This window comes from Ailuropoda melanoleuca, chromosome 16 (genome assembly GCF_002007445.2).
Source record: "Ailuropoda melanoleuca isolate Jingjing chromosome 16, ASM200744v2, whole genome shotgun sequence".
Taxonomy (NCBI): domain Eukaryota; kingdom Metazoa; phylum Chordata; class Mammalia; order Carnivora; family Ursidae; genus Ailuropoda; species Ailuropoda melanoleuca.
In genome coordinates this window covers 64,351,687-64,368,433 of record NC_048233.1, presented here as the reverse complement: position 1 = coordinate 64,368,433, position 16,747 = coordinate 64,351,687, and the positions used below count along the sequence as shown (strand labels likewise).

The window sequence follows — 16,747 nt, the reverse complement described above, 5'->3', positions numbered from 1 at the left end:
TGCTCTTTTTCATCCTTCAGTCTCCACTCCACATGGTGACAAGACGGTGACAGCCACATCAGCTGCCTAAGGAGACTGCTCTGCTCTGAGCCAATCTCACTGGCCAGGGAGGCAGAGTGCTGTGATTGGCCAGGTATGGTCACATGGTCTACTCTGGAGGCTGGAGATTGGGACTCTATGTGGAGCACGGTGGGTGAGAGTAGAGATGAAATGGCTCCCCAAGGGAATATTAAAGGCTATTACCAACAATGAGGAGATGGGTGCCAGGAAGGCAAACCACCCTGGGTACCAGGAGGTAAAGGGCTCTAACTTCAGGGCAAAGCACTGTGCTGTACCTTCCTACTTCTGCACTCCCTGTGGTGCTGACCCACCCCCCTGACTCCTCTGGAACCTGGAAGGGGGACTGGAGCCCTAGCGCTAAACCCCAGCAGCAGGCCACAAATTCCATCCCACTTGCCTACGCCCTCACTTAGGGCTGCTTTCTAGGCTTTCCTAACCTCAAGTTGGCTCCATATCACACAGGAAATGGGGGGTGGGAACAGCAATTTTGGGATCTTTAGCAGAATTTTTTTTAATTTAATTTATTTATTTGAAAGACAAAGAGAGTGAGCGAGAGAGAGAGAGAANGAAGGGGGACTGGAGCCCTAGCGCTAAACCCCAGCAGCAGGCCACAAATTCCATCCCACTTGCCTACGCCCTCACTTAGGGCTGCTTTCTAGGCTTTCCTTAACCTCAAGTTGGCTCCATATCACACAGGAAATGGGGGGTGGGAACAGCAGTTTTGGGATCTTTAGCAGAATTTTTTTAAATTTAATTTATTTATTTGAAAGACAAAGAGAGTGAGCGAGAGAGAGAAAGAGAGAGAGAGCACAAGACAGGAGGATGGAGAGGCAGAGGGACAAACAGACTCCCCACTGAGCAGGAAGCCCACCTGGGGCTCGATCCCAGGACCCTGAGATCATGACCTGAGCTGAAGACAGCCGCCTAACAGACTGAGCCACCAGGCCCCCCTCATGCTCCTTTGGACTTTATTGTCAAGTTCTCAAGAGAGAAGTTTCCACCTGTTTGGTCTTGTGCTGTTTCTGGTTCCTGCTTTCCCTCTTCTCCCAACCTCAGTCCCACCTGCTCACACGGGCAGCCCTGCTCAGCAGTTGAGTCGTCCGGAGACGCGATCGGCCCCATAGGCTCATTGGATGTGAGGGCTGGAGATTCGCAACCAAGAGTGGGAGAGTCAAGTGTCCTCTGGACCTCCTCAGGCCAGGGGAACATTCTCCAGAGCTCTGACCTTATGACCCTTCTCTGGCCTTGGAAAGTGGGAAGGCTGGTGCTGTTTGTGGATCTGAGAATGAAATCGCTTTTAATGCAGATGTGTCTGTGGCTAACCAGTGTCTAAGCTTGATGGCAGCTCCTGGACGGAAAACATCCTGAGTCCTGAGCTGGTTGCAAAAAGCAGAGGTAGTATGGCTTTCCCAGAGGTCCATGGTAGGAGCCAGCCCGCATGGCTCCTATCACCAGTCTTGGGGAAATTCAGGATCCTTCAGGGGGTGGTCTCCCATGAAAACCTTCTTGAAGAAATTTTTGGATCTTAGGAAAAAGGGAAAATGTTTACCTATTTGGAAATTGGTGAAAATAACAATAATGATAATGGCTGATATTTACTGAGCCATTTCTATGTTCCAGACACTGTTAGAAGCCCTTTCTAGATCTCATTGCACTGAATCTTTTTTTTTTTAAGATTTTATGTATTTATTTGACAGAGAGAGAGAGACAGTGAGAGAGGGAACACAAGCAGGGAAAGTTACAGAGGGAGAGGGAGAAGCAGACTTCCCACTGAGCAGGGAGCCCTATGCGGGGCTCTATCCCAGAATGCCGGGATCGTGACCTGAGCCGAAGGCAGATGCTCAACGACTGAGCCACCCAGGCTCCCTCATTCCACTGAATCTTTACAACACCTGCATGAGGTGGGTATTATATTGTCAGGCTGGTCCTCACCTGGAGATCAGGCCAGCTGATGTCCCATATGGGGAGAAACCAGGAGTGCCAGCACTCAGAATCAGATTGCCAAGGTCAGGGTAGCACAGGAGGCCTGAGGCTGGGCAGTCAGGGCTGGACAGAAAGGTGATCTGCGAGCAAGCAATCGACCCGGCTCCTTTCATGCTGGTGTTTCCCTCCTCCTACGTGCGTGCTGGCTCACTGTTCAACCCCTCTGTACCCAGAGACTCTGGACCTCAAAGCATCAAGCAGAGAATTTACCGTGGGTTGAAGAGGGAGGCAGAGGTGGTCAGCTGGGCCTCAAGAGGACACATCAAAGTATTTTCTGCACTGAGCGCACCCCCGTGGGGCCAAGCAATACCTGGGGAACTCTCAGGGAGACTGAAGGTGTGTGCGGAAGAGAGAAATAGGAAGCAAGAAAATGAGAATGAAAAGAGGAAGGAGGGAAGGGCAGAAAAACAGAAATGGATGTGACTGTGGCCGGAGGTCAGACTCACGCTTTGACAATGACTGCTGTCGCCCTTCGGTGCTGCCCCCAGAAGCCTGTGCAGAGAAGGGGGGATGTGGTGGGGGACAGGCTGTGCCTTTCAACTTGGGCTTCCTTCCCCTATTCTGTCCACTCTTTTTAACGCGTTTTGAGAACAAAGTGTCTCTCCCTAGGCAGGAAGAGCTTTCGTAATGAGATGGCCAGAGTTGGTCATGACTCTCAAACTTCTTGCAGGAAAGAATTTTTTTTTTTTTTTATGTCATGATAAAACTGCCCAGCTCACCTAGGTCTGCTGCGGAAACAGCCGCTCTGAGGACAGAGGCAAGATTAGAGCATCTGATCTGGAGCTGAGGCAAAAGCGAAGGCTGGGGATGCCTTCTCTCTCCCAGCCAGAGTCAAACTGGCCTTTCTGCTGCACCCGAGTTAGCGGGAAGCGACACATGGGAGTCAGGGAGGAAAAGGGGAGGTCCAATGGGGGTTCCTGGCCTGCTCCAGCCCCGTCCAGAGGAATGAAGCCTGTGCAAGCATCCCATCGACAAGTCCTCCCTCTGGGGAGGGAGGTGTGGGTGGCAAGGGGCACGTGTCCGCGTGCAGCTGCCCTGAACCCTCTGCTTCCCTGGAGCAACGTGTCCTGGCTCCTGTCCTACAGCTCCGCGAAGCCAGTGCAGGTCTGCCGGGCTGCGTCCACAGACCACTCCCTCAAACCAGAGGCAGGAAGACCTCTGGCCAAATGTTGCTTTGTCATTTCTGAGTCATCTTGGATGACTGCCCATCTCTGGGCCTCTGTTCCCTCCCTCGAGAGTTGGGGGAAATAGTGCCTATCTACCAGCGCTCCGAGGCTCAGAGAAGGTGAACGCAACGCACCCCCTGCAAAGTTCAAAGCGTTTTACGTACAAATGTTATTCCACAGTTGTCACACACAGAGCCTTCATGATAGTGTTCAAGAAGCTTATCCTTCCAGGGATGCAGCTCTGAGGGTCTTTCTCACCTAGGCCCTGGAGACACAGAGATGAATAAGGCAGGTGACTGACTGCCTCCAGGGCACACAGAGAGCAGGTGAGACAAGAGAGGCAAACATCTGATTAGAATCAGTGCTTATCGTGCTATGAGATGAATGTGCAGCTTCGGAAGCTCTCAAGAGAAAACAGTGTCTACCCAGGGGATACTGGGAGTCCGCATATGACCTGGGCCTTGAAGAGAGAGCAGGATTTTATTGGATGGGCAGTGATTGGTCGAGGATGGATGTTTTAGGAAGGGGGGCACATGAACAGAAAGTAGGGTGACTGGACATGACCCAGAATATCGGGAACATGATGAATGGTCTGAAGGGCTGGAGAGTGCAACCCATGATGGGGAGTGGCAAGAGGGAGGTGAGAAAGGTAAGCTGGTCAAGACTTAGAAGTGGCTAACAGAACCGAAAGGGATCTCACAGAGCAACGCTATGAGGACTTTTTGTGATGGAAATGTTCCATATTTGCACTGCCCAATATGGTGGCCACTGGCCACACACAGCTATTCAACACTTAAGGTGTAGCTAGTATGACTGAGGGATGAGATTTTTAGCTTTATTTCATTTTAATATAAATTTAGATGCCATACACGACTGCTGGCTACCACCCTGGAGAGCTCAGCCATGAACTTCTGACAGTAACACTAAGTGCGTGGAGGGAGCCCCTGACGGCCAACCTTGGGCAATTCTGTCCTCGGCCCATAAAACAGGAGCTTCCACACCGGCCACTGTTGTAGTCGTGCCGTCGACTGGATGAGCTGGGTTGACTACAACTTGTCTGCTGCTCCCCAAGCTATGCATGGCGCCGCGGCGTGTCTGCCTAGAGCAAGTGGGGCAGCGCTTTCCAATTCCTACTGAGGCATCATGCGGGCTGGCAGCCCTGCTTCCTCCAAAGTTTCGGGAGCCGCTGGGCCAGGTGAGCCCACCTGGGGCACGGCTCAGGCGGGGCATGCTGGGTGTTGTCTGTTACAGGTAGCACTGGTCAGAGTCAGCTTGCTGATTTGGGGTTTTTGTTTGTTTGTTTAAAGTACACAGTGTTGGTCCAGGCAGGGTTTAAAAAATAATTTTGTATTATTTGCCTATATTTGAAAACCAGATGAATTCTCTTGGAAATCCAGATTAGCTCTCTTTTCTGGGCCTGTAAGTGCACCGGGCAGCGAGGACCTGAAGCAAGGGGGGCCTGATCTGGCCGCAAAGAGCAGTAAAGGGGAGGAATGAGAGAGGTGGAACATTTCAGAAGCCTCTCCGCTAAAGATGTTGACCTGGATCCCAAAGTTATAGAAGCTGCTTTTAAAACACCTGGTTCATAAGTCATTATTGCTTATTTGTAAGGACTTAAGAGTTTCAGGGTATAGAGGTTGAAACAAAATAAAGATCTTTGAGATCATTTGGTTGAGCCGATTCATTTTACAGGTGAACATTATGGTTCTAAACCACACCGGCCTGCCCATAAAGGCTTGGAGGTAGGAACCAAGCAGGATTTGACTGGCTCCCCTGGTTCCTGCTTTGTGAGGCCTCCAGACCTATCAACAGCACCCCCCACACACAGCCCCAATAGTCTGGGGAGCAAATCCGCAGGAATGTTTTGTGGACTCACGCACGCTGAGAGCACCAAACATGTTGCTATCCACCTCAGCACGGAATAGGCATTCAGGGAATGCATTGAATGAAGGGATGCGTGAGAGAGTCCATGAATGACTTTCAAATTGGATCCAGCTTCCTTCTACATATAGTTATTTTCAGTATATAATCTACCCTAATTTCTGTTAATGAATCTTGACAAAACACTAATATGTATGTCAGTTATAATCTGTTCTCTTAAAAATAGATGCAAGATCGCTCTGCTTTAGAGAGGTTGTGGGTCAGAGCATCAGGTTTTTATTTATTTATTTTTTTTGATGTATTTCGGAGTCTCATAAAACACTAATATTTTTATTGCACCCAAATAAAAACCAAACAAGTTTTAACTGTACTCTACGGGAAACCAGGAAAAAAGCAATTGGGTGGTGCTGTCGGAAACCAAGGCAACCAAAACTGGCCCTTTCTGAAGGGCTTTTGTGAAGCCATCAAGGCCATTTTTGCTCATAGCCAAGCAGCTGGCCCCAGGACCTTGTGTCTTGCTGGCCCACAGATGTTTCAGGGAAAAACCTTTGATTCGATTTTCATTCTCTTTTACTACAGGTCTCTTATTCTAGGACTCCATTGGGGGAGCCATAATTGTCCTCAGAAACGTCTCTGCCCTCCTTCTGTCCACTGTTACCCTTGTCCTTGAAAGAGATGAATGTCCCTCAACTTTGCCTCTCCTTGAGACAGGGAACTTGATCCTGCAAGTAATTCAATCCATAGGTCCTCCAGATTGGCTGGGACATGTCTGCACCCAGTGTAAGTTACCTTGTCTATTACTTAAAGATGGTAACACATCAGAAAGAAAATGAGACAAGAGCTTTGCTCTTTGCTGCTGTCTGGTGGAGCAGTGTGAGCTCCTTGGTTAACATTTGCTGGGCTCCACTTAATGGGAGGACAGCACTGGTCTTGATCACTGTCCTAAAACGGGCTCTGCCACTTTGATAGCCTTTGCCAATTGCAAGGTTTTTTTCCTCCATAAACATCAACAGGCTGGAGAGAAATCTCCACAGTGAAAACCTGTCTTTTAATATTTAAAAAATAAGTCTCAGGGTGCACTTTAGGACACTGGGGCAATAAATTACAACTCACTAAGTGCCAGCAGTTATACCAATTGTATATCTTATTAAATCCTTACAACAGCCTGAAGACGGTCTTAATCTCCCCCATTTAGAGATGAACAGTAGAGGTAGAGAGAGGAAGTGGCTTGCCCAAGTAAGGGGCTGAGCCAGAATTCAAATCCAGGTTTTTCTAACTGCAAGCTTGTGTCCTTTTCTTAATGTTGCCCCTCCAGAGAGATCGTTTTTTTCTTTTTCTTCTTATTTATTTAGTTAAAAGATTTTTATTTATTTTATTAAAGAGAGAGCGCACGAGAGTGGGTGGGGGGTGTGGGGGGGTGGGGACGGGGGCAGGGAGTAGGTAGGGAGAAGCAAACTCCCTGCTGAGCAGGAAGCCCAACTTGGGGCTCTATCCCAGGACCCTGGGATCATGACCCGAGCTGAAAGCAGACGCTTAACCAACTGAGCCACCCAGCTGCCCCTGCTTTTTACCTTAAAACACCCCAAATCACACAATATAGTTGGCCTTCTCTGGGTGTTACTACTGGGATCTCACAAAGCACGCTATTCCCACCATCATTGGAGGCTCTGCATAATACACATACCATTAACCCGGAAAACCTACTGTCTGAACCACCCTGGGAGAGAGAAACCCCCAGAACCCCAAAGCAATTGTCAGCCTGTGGCAAATGCCATCAGATCGCCCAGCCCAAGGCTCAGCCTCAAACCTTCTGCAGGCTGTCACTCTAAAGATAACCCAAAAGGTCTCATAGCTTCCTGATTGTTAAAACAGCAACTACAGTAGCAGGAATTGAGACCTACAGATCAGTAGAGTAGAAATGAGGAAGGAAATGGCATGTTAAATGACTCTTTCCTCCCCAGCTCGCCCTGTTCTTTCTAGATAGAGCCCAGAACTTGCATAGTTACAGTGGGATAATTTGATCAAATGCCGAAAGTTTTCTGTCAATTTCAAGGCTGTTCAAATCTCTATGTACTTTGAAGTCTGGGGTGCAGTGGAAATCCTGGGACATGTGTGCTTCTGACTCTGCTAGGCTGATTGGACACAGATACCCCCTCAGGAGGCCTTTCCTGAGCTGCTGTGTGAACGGCCCGAGGCCAGGGGTAAAGGGTAAAGCAAGTGTGCCGTTAGCCAGCCGTCTGCCCTTCCAGAGCTCTTAATGCCCTCTGCTTCTCATGGTCCCTTTTTGGTTTCATCGAATTTGCTGCTGCTTTGGTTCTTTCTCCCTCTCGCCCCACGGTTTTCTACTTCAGATCAAAGGACTTCCCCATTTCCCCACTTCTGGATTTGCTCCCCTGTGGGCCCTTGAGGTTTCAGGCTCCTGAGCCGGGGAGGAGGAAAAGTCTAGTTTGATGTGGTCCCGTCTGCCATCACTGCATCCTCATACTCTCTGCCCCAAACCCCTCTCCACCACCTTCACTTTCCATGCCTCTGGATTATAGCTTTCCTCTGTTTACCACTGTTTGGAGGCTGAAGCAGGGGCCAGAAGGGTGGTGCATTTCCTTTCCTGGTTAAACTACTGACTACTGTGGCTAAGCCATCCCAGGTCCCGCTCATTACAGGGAACAAGAGAAAGAGAAAGCAAGAGTGAGTGGGGCTGCAAAGACTTGTTGCATGGTTTCCCTTAAGCCCCAGAAATAGAAAGCCAGACTTCCGACTTGCAGAGCCACCGTGCAAGCCACCAGACCACACTACCAGATAAAAAAAATGTTAGATTGTGTCACACCTCCAGCTCCACTTTCTGAAAATGGCCCTGAATGTCAGACAGCTTCGCCAGGATCCAAAGATTCAGAGAAGGTGGAAGAGGGTGGACAAAGGGATCAGGCAGTTCTCTATTCTGGTATCAATTTCTTTTCAACCACAGAAATAAAGCAAAGCCAACATTATGAAATATTAGACATGAGCTAAGTTTCTGAATTGCATGTACAAGGAAGAATTGAACTGGATATCAACAAGCATTGAAGAAGGGAATCTACTAGCTAAAGAATGTCTCCTTGGCCCTTACAGTTTGTGCATGTTCATATATTGAGTACCAACTGTATGCCAAGCACTGTGCTTGGTGCTGTGGATTCAAAGAGGATGAGACGTTGCAGAAGGAGGCTGGACTCTACTCAGATTCACCCAGATTCTAACTTTTGTGCTCTGCACTACCTCCACCGTGGAAATAATTTTGCTTCGTTCTCCCAGAGCAGCCCCGGCAGGCGTCTGTGTTGTCAGCCGCTGCAGGAAGAGTGATGGCCAGGGTGTTGACAAGCTCCTAATTGGAAGGTAGGAGGTGCTGCCAGAGATCAGTTATAAAAGATATCTTTGGGCCGGGGTGGGCTGCTAATGCTGGAAGAGACTCGGGGTGAGGCCTGGTGAGCTGTCACCCTGGGATGGGGCCTGGCCCCGCCGACAGATGATGCCGGCAGTGGGAGGCAGCTGATAGACAAGGCCCATGCGGGGAAGCAGCCATTTCGGGGAATGGCCACAATCACGTGCACACCAGGACCTCAAGAGCCAGCGAGCGCTAGGGGCTGGAGCGCCGGGAAGGAGGGCCCGGAGTGGCCCCGAAGCCTGGGATCGAGAGGCAGAGCAGGAGAGCAGCTGATAAGAGCCTGGTGGGAAAGACAAGGGGAAGGAACTGTGGGAGTCTGCTTTATCCAGCACGCTCAGCTACTGATGAGTGACTTCTCTGTGCCTCTAATTGTTCAGGGCCCTGAGGGCTTCGAAAGAAGAACCAGCTTAGAATTTAATACCTAATTAGGAGGTGATCAAATCCAGGCCCTGAAATGATTGCTGGGTGAACCCATTCGGCAGGCGTTACACAATAGTGGCAATTGTGCAAGCTCTTCCCTTGCATTATCTCATGCGACCCACCCAACAGCCCTGCAAAGTGGGTACAGATGTCCCTGTTTTAGAAATGAGGGTGCTGGGGTTCAGAAAGCCTGCGTACCTCATCTAAGGTTGGCTGCCTGATAAGTGATGGAGCCAGGATTCAAATCCAGGTCTGTGGGAGCCTCCAAACATTGGGGTACGGCCTGCAGCATCCTTTTACTGAAATAATAAATACAGTCCTGCCCTGAGCAGGAAGGAAAAGTAAGGACTGGCTGCTGGTGCAGGGGAGAGAGAGAGCGAGCGATGCGTGAACGAGGTCCAAGATGGCTTCTTGCAGTTGGAGGGTCCGTGGGAGCCAGTTCAAAGCATGGATCCGGACTGTTCTCTACTTCCTGAACCAGAGGTTGAGGGTCTGAGTTAGGATGTGGGCCGTCCGGGGCTTGTGGTTTGGCACAGTGCAGAAGACCACCCCCGGCGACCTAGAGATTCTGCACAGAGCACGTCTGGCGTGAGAACCCGCTGCAAGAGTGATGGCTCCACCCTCTCAGGAGGTGTCCGGGCCACCCACAGGCCCAGGGCTCCAGACCGTGGGTTTGCAACAGGCTCGAATAGCAACCGGCCTCGAGCAGAAGGGAGAAGGAAACCCCCCCTCAGCCCTGGGCTGTGGAGCAGACTCTACTGGGCACGAGGGCGTGCAGGTGTCTGGCAGAGAGATGAGGTGGCACAGGCGGCGGGCACTGGGGTGCCAGGGCCTCCCGAGAAGGAACAGGTGCGCAGCAGGCCCATTAGCTGAGAGGGCGTGGGCGGGGCAGGCCGCCTAGATCCAGGGCAGTCCAGGAAGCCCCCAGGACTGCCTCATCGGCTGGTGAGTAGGCTTGACCAACCCGCTGACGATCGCAGTATGGCAAGGGAACGTCTGCTTCTTCAGAGAGCCAGAGGTGGCCGTTAAAGTGGTCTTTTAAAAGAAAACTATTCTGAAAGGGGCATGAGGCTTCAAGCTTCCCCCCGGGATGTTCTGGGCAGTCCGGCTTCTGTCGGAGGGAGGAAGAGCATCTATTCATAGGCCACGATGTGGAGAGGCCCCACCGTGACTCAGACACTTGCTGGGTAAGCAGGGTGCTTGCTAACGTCTTCGGGAACTGCTATTTTACCATCTAGTTTGTTCCTCGGCCCCAGCCACAAAAGGAGACCACTCAGTTCCTGCGATCCCAAAGAGAGGCTGAGGCTGGTGTTTGCCATGATCTCCCCAGCAACTCTGTGTGTGTGTGTGTGTGTGTGTGTGTGTGTGTGTGTGTTTGCACAACGACCTACGCTATGGGGTGGGGCACCACCCGTGCTAGCGTCTTCAAACACATTCGAATTCTGTAATGGACTGCCTCAGAGAGGCCTTGGCCTCCAAGAAGGTTATTAATGTGAAGGGTATCTCTAAAAAACCAGGGTACGTGGAGACAGTGGTCACACATTCCTACCACCATGGAGACCAGCGAAGGGGGGCACACACATGAGAGCGTTTGCTCTGTGCCAGTCATGGGGCTAAGGTTCCACGCGTCTTTTCTTGTGGACACATCACAACTACGCTTTGAAGCGGGTATTGGGCTTTCATTGTTCCAGGCCCTTGCCCCCAGTGTTTCTGATTAGAGAAAGCCCGTATTTCCTTAGACTCCACCTGAAAAATCCAATCTCCTGGAAGACCTTTCCTGACTTTATCGGTAAATTAGTGATGCTGTCCTTTGTGCTCCCAGAAAAGCATGTGGCTTAGGGAGACGGCAAGCTCAGTTTCCTCATCTGTAACAGGGGCGACGGCAGGGTCATCATGAGGAAATAAATGAAATAAATCGTGTCAGTGCTTTGACAGTGGCTGTCACTCAGCCTTCGTTAGTTGCCGTCGTTATTGTTAATAACGGTACTGGTAATACCCCTTCATGACTTGCCGTTAGTTGTCAGCGCCTTGAGTGAAGGGCTAGTGCCTACTATGTTCGTTGTCGGGCACCCAGAGGCTAGAATGTTCGGCACGTGGCGCTCGTTGCCTAGCTGGGGAGTGAATGAGTATGAAGGAGGTATTTGCCTCCTCCTCGCTTCTGTGAGCTCCTGAGGATAGGCCCTTATCTGACCCAATTTTGTATTTCTAATGTCACCGCTTCGTCTGGCACAACGTAAGAGTTCAGTGACTGCTGAGAAAACGAACAGGATCGTGGAAGCTGCCGCTCGGCCGGTGCCTGGCCCACCGCGTGTGTGCACGTGTCCCTGTGCTCCGGCTCCAGAAATTCTGTACGGGTGCCCTCGGCACTTCGCCCCTGGATGGCGAGCCCACCATGGGGACCGCGTCTTGCTGATTTTTAAATCCTTAGTATCTGGCACAGCACGTGGCATACAGGAAATGCTCACATGGCTACCGTGGACTCTTAGGTCCAGCGGGACTCAAAGGAAAGCAGAGCCCAGAATGAATTCATCGTTTTCCCCCCCATCGCCACCCAAGCCTGCTCTTCCCCAGAAGTGCCCCGTGTTTGTCGATTAAAGACCTGGCTTCTTGGGGCACCTGGCTGGTTCAGTCGGTAGAGCATGTGACTCTCGATCTCAGGGTGGTAAGTTCAAGCCCCCATGTTGGGTGTAGAGATTACTTAAAAAATAAAATTAAAAAAAAAACAATAACAAAAGACATGGTTTCTTGGTGACAAAGGTCTAAAACTCCTCGGGAGTGCTGTACCCTAATGGAAAAGAATAGTCTTTGTGGTCAGACTTTTCTGGGCTTGAATTTTCGCTTTGGCCCCTACTGGCTGTCCTGCCTGGACAAATTGCTTACCCCTTCTGATCCTCAGTTTCCCCTTCCATCAAATCAGGATAATAATACTCACTATCCATCCATTTAAGTATTTATTGGGAACCTAATACGCAGCAAGAACCGTTCCAGGCCCTAGAAACACATAGATGAGAACCTAACAAACATTGCTCGTGCCTGAATGGCAAACTCCAACCTAGAGAGGTAGAGAGAGCTGCCAGACAAATAAGCCAGCAAACATACAATATGTCGGATGGTGACAGCTGGCGTGAGGGGACAGGCGGTGGAGTGGTCAGGCCTGGCAGTGTCTCATTCAGGTGGTAAAGGAAGACCTTTCTAATAAGGGGACCCAACACCTGGGGAAGAATGTTCCAGGGAGAGGGAAGGAGCAAAGGCCCTAAAGCTAGAGGTTGAAGAATGACAAAGGGGGCCTGTGTGGCTGGAGCAGAGGGGTGGGGGGCGTGGGAGAGAGGACGTGCAGATGGCTGGGGTCAGGCATGGAGGGCCTGACAGGACTTAGGCTCCTGCCCTGGGCAAGCAGGAGAGCTGTGAAAGGCTTCAGGCACAGGAGGGAGGTGATGTGAGGTAGGTTATAAAGGGATCCCTCTAGCAGCTGCATGGAGATGGTTTGTAGGGACAGGGCAGGAGCAGGCCCGCCCTGTGTACCCCCCCAGCTTCCTGGAAAATTAATAATATATTATATATTAGCATCTGGATGGGTCTGGCAGGGAGTAAGTGCTCAGTGCATGGGGGCTGCTATAGATGATTCTGGAGCTGCCTGGGCTCTTCCTCCCTTGTCTCCTGCAGATAAGTCTTGCCCAGTCATGCGGCGTCCCTCCTGCCCTTGCCCACCTGCTCATTCCTTCTGTCCCATACCTCCTTTCTTCAACCCTTCACTGATGTTGAATGTCCTCAAATAGCAGCCCCTGCCTCCCACCTCTCCCATCCCAGTCCAACCCAAATGCAACTCCGGTCCCATCCTTTCCCTGCTCAGAAGTCTTCAGAGGATCAATAGCTCATTAAATCCACATTCTTGGAAGCTGACATTCAAGGCCTCCCCCAATCTGGTGCTGCACTTACCATTCCCATCCGTTCTCTACTTCTCTCCCAGAAATACTGAATACTTGTGGAGAAAGATTCGGGTGTAGTATGCCATTCCCAGCAGAATGACCCAGGAGCCTCACTGCTCTCCCAGTGGCAAACTGATGATCACGGGCCCTTACCCCAAGTTCCCTGGGCCATCCAGGATGCCCCAGCCATGGCAGACATGGATGCCTTTACTGGCTCGCCCCTCCCACCATGGTCCCGGGGACTCCACAACGATGGGTCTTCTCTTAGAGCTACAAAATGGCACATAGTTTCCCAAATCAGTTTCCTTTTACTGCTCTTATCTCCCTAGACACCTGCCCCTAGGGACCCCTCACCTAGAACGAAATGCCCTCCTTTTGCCTTTCCTGGTTCTGACGGGAGACCCAGCCTCCAGGTCATGGATTCCCATGTTCAACTGCCTGCCACAGTTCCTGGGTCCTCCATTACTCTATCCTTTTCCTATCTGAGCTCAGTCCACAGATGTTTGGTTCCTGGACTGAGGGCAGAGAATCACCTGGGACCTCTCGGCCATAGACAGAACGACAAAATCCCTGATATTACTTTTCTACCAGCCCAGAGAGCAAGCACTACCATCCCCTCACACATCTCCCATGATGGGACTTAGGATAGCTTGAAAGACTGGCTAATTTCAGGCCCTTCTCACAGGGAAGTATTAGCCGCACCTGGATGGACACCTGTCACCGTGTGGCTCTTGGAGAAAGGCCAAACACCAACAGCATTATTCTAAAATAGCTTACCTGAGGTTCTCTACTCCCATGATAGGGTGCTGAAGCGCAGCCAGCAACCCACAGCTGGGGGGTACAGATGGCCCCCCAGCTTTATAAAAGGCAGTCCTGGGGCACCTGGGTGGCTCAGTCGGTTAAGTGGTTAAGCGGCTGCTTTCGGGCTCCCTGTTCAGCAGGGAGCCGGCTTCTCCCTCTCCCTCTGCTCCTTCCCCTGCTTGTGCTGGCTCCCTTCCAGCCCCGTGTCAAATAAATAAATAAAATCTTAAAAGAAAAAAAAAAAGCAGCCCTGAATGTGGAGTCTAAACTCTGGAAAATGTTATCTCGGAACCTTTAGGTTGTCACTAGCTGGCTCTGCCTGATAGGGCTGCTGGCCGCGGTCTGGGACACTCCTTGCCAGGCCACCTGGGCAGTATGGCACCCACAGTCTAATCTCTGTCTGGGGTGCATAACTCTTCTTCCACAGCACCACAGGCCAGGCACATTACGTTACCCTGAGCAGGAGAAACAAAAGGGAGCGTGGCCCTGCACTCTCAGCGTGCCCCAGCCCAGGCTGTGTTTGCCCCAGCTCTCACGCCCAGCTGGCTGCCCGGCACGTAGGTCAATGTCCCCTCAGCACTCCTGCTTAGTGCAACTCTGTGACAGCCTTCCCAATATCAACACACGCCTCCATGACCTGGACGTGGCTCAAGAGTTGTTCTGGGCCAGGGAGTCAAATGCTACATGGCAGGTGATGACCGTGGCCCAGCCAACCATCTCTTCTCAGAGGATAACAACCCTATTACCCGAGTCATCTGCCAACATGCCTTCTGCTGGAGCGTAGACATCTCCCCCTGGGGGAACCCTCGCTCAGCATGTACCACGCTCTGGAAAGAGGTGAGCATCAGACAGACCCCCAAAATTATAACTCTCTCCTCTGCCATCCTCCCCACAGGGCACGATGAATCCCACTTCCGCTATGACTAGGACTTGCCTCCCAGACCTCCCAAAGCAAGCCTACTGCTTAAGGCTAGCCCCAGGTTGATCTGTATGTGTACATGGTCAAGGCCACATCCCAATGGCTAGACCTCATGCAATGTCAGGTATGCTCTGACCCCGTGATCAAGCCACCCTCTTGTTTGCACCACGCTGAATGACCTCACGCTCATGGAAAAGCCCCACAAAACCAGCAATGGTAATGCTACTGGTCTAGGCCCCTGCTATCCAGGACCAGATGGACAGGACATTGATTGATGGTATCAAGTCTTGTCCCTGGCCCATGAGTCCAGATCATGCAATCATCCAAATGCCTGTGGGTGTGTTTGTGTCTTCCTAGGCCTGTACGGCATGTCAAGACCCATGGCCCTACACTGGCCCAGATACTAAAGAAACGTGAGCGATTAGAAGACCCAAAGGGAAGCTGGTCCACCTGCGCCACTCCCCTAGATAACACCTTCCTGGTGGCCAAAGTCACCTGCACACCCTACTAACTCTGACAATCTCCTTGACATTTACCGACCACTCCGTCATGGGACCCTGCTGGTCCCAGCCCCTAATCGGAGGTGATGAGCCATTTTCCTACCCACCACCCTGCGTGTAAGTGACATTGGGAGCTGGAGAACGGGGACTAAGGACTCACAACATGATTACACCAGGAAAATAGCAGAGGCAGCAGAGGAAATGTCCAAGGTTCTATGGGCCCATGTGACATAAACAGAGGTAGTCCTTGAGGCTTTCGCTGAAGGGCAAAAATCCCTAAGAGCCAGCCTGGTAGGTAACACACTAGCTCTGGGTGATTTGCTAGCTGCCCGGGAGCACGTGCCCTCAGGGGACCTTCCTGCTCTATGTGGGTAAATATCGCAGGCAAAGTCATTCAAGTAGCCCCGCAAATGCAACACCAAACCAAAACCAAATTTTGCACGAGGTATCCTGAGCTCCCCAGGAACTGGATGTCCCCTGCAGGCTGGCGTGACCTTGTTCCAGGGGGCGCTTCTCCCAGCAAGGAGACTGAATATACTGAACAGGCTATGTCAAATGGGTACAGCCTACAGACAAACAGATTAACAAAAGACGGCCTGAAATTAATCTGCCCCCTCCACCGCCTCCTGGTCTTTCTCAACAGGTGAGTTCCTGTCCTGTATCTGTGTCCGGAATCAGGCTCCCTTTCCCCACAGGTGTTAAGGAGTCCTCTTGTCACTGGCCCCTTGCCCAGGGACTCCCCCAGCTTTGCGAATGCTAGAGTCAGTAACAAACCTTTGAGTTGCCTGCGATCATGGCTCAGGTGTGGTGCATATGGCGAACAGGTGGCTGCGTTGGGCCGTAATGATATCAAGGAAAACCTGAACCTGTCGTCATTCCATTGCTACCCTGGAACTACAGCACCAACACCTGACCCCACCCCGAGACCCTTACTCAGGCTGTTTCTGCCGGGCACACCTGCTCTGCTTACAGGCTCGATGAGGGGAACCGGCTTTGGAATCACTAGCTGTTAATCCCTACTCAGTTGTTACAGCTCTGTGACCTGGAGCAAGTTTCTTAGCCTTTCTGTGACTCATCCATGAAGTTGTGACTATGCTACTTACTTCATCAGGGTGTTGTAAGGGAAAAGCAATGACCCACTCTAGGTAAAGCTCTTAGTAGAAGTCTGACACCAAGGAAATTCCCAGGTATTCACTCAAGGCACAACTAAATTTATCCTTCCCACAGAAAGCTTTCCATTGCTGTTCCCACTCTAATTTCTCCCTAATCCAATCAGATTGCTTTTCTGGCCAGCACCTCACTATTGGTCATGTCCTGCTTCCCCATCACATATGTATTGGTTTGGACTCCCCAAGGAAAAGGTAAAGATCCGTGAAGGAAGGGACTGCTTTATACCTGGCCCTCCTGCTGACTTGCTGTGTCATCTTGCACTTAATTATCTTGGGATTGAGTTTTTTCTCTGGGATGGCAAATACATGGCCTGTGTGCCAACCTTTCCACATCCCATAGCCTTGGGAGACACTGGTGTGTAATAATGATTCTCTTCCCCCAGAACATGGCTCCAGACTCAGTATCCTGCTTAATATAACTTATTATTTTTTATTATTTATGTTAGTAGACATATTTATTATGTCAGCTAATTTATTCAGTAAGTATGTATTGAGTACTTACAAGGT

General features: G+C 50.9%; 1 long non-coding RNA gene across 2 annotated transcripts in view; it reads right to left on the bottom strand.

Annotated features, from left to right (window-relative positions):
* The window catches only part of LOC105238236, a 28,378-nt gene extending 25,019 nt beyond the window's left edge, over window positions 1-3,359 (bottom strand). For both annotated transcript variants that reach the window (XR_002142978.2, XR_004621146.1), the window contains exon 1: window positions 2,490-3,359. This is a non-coding gene — a long non-coding RNA (uncharacterized LOC105238236). The remainder of the gene's footprint in view (window positions 1-2,489) is intronic.
* Window positions 3,360-16,747: the final 13,388 nt, after the last annotated feature.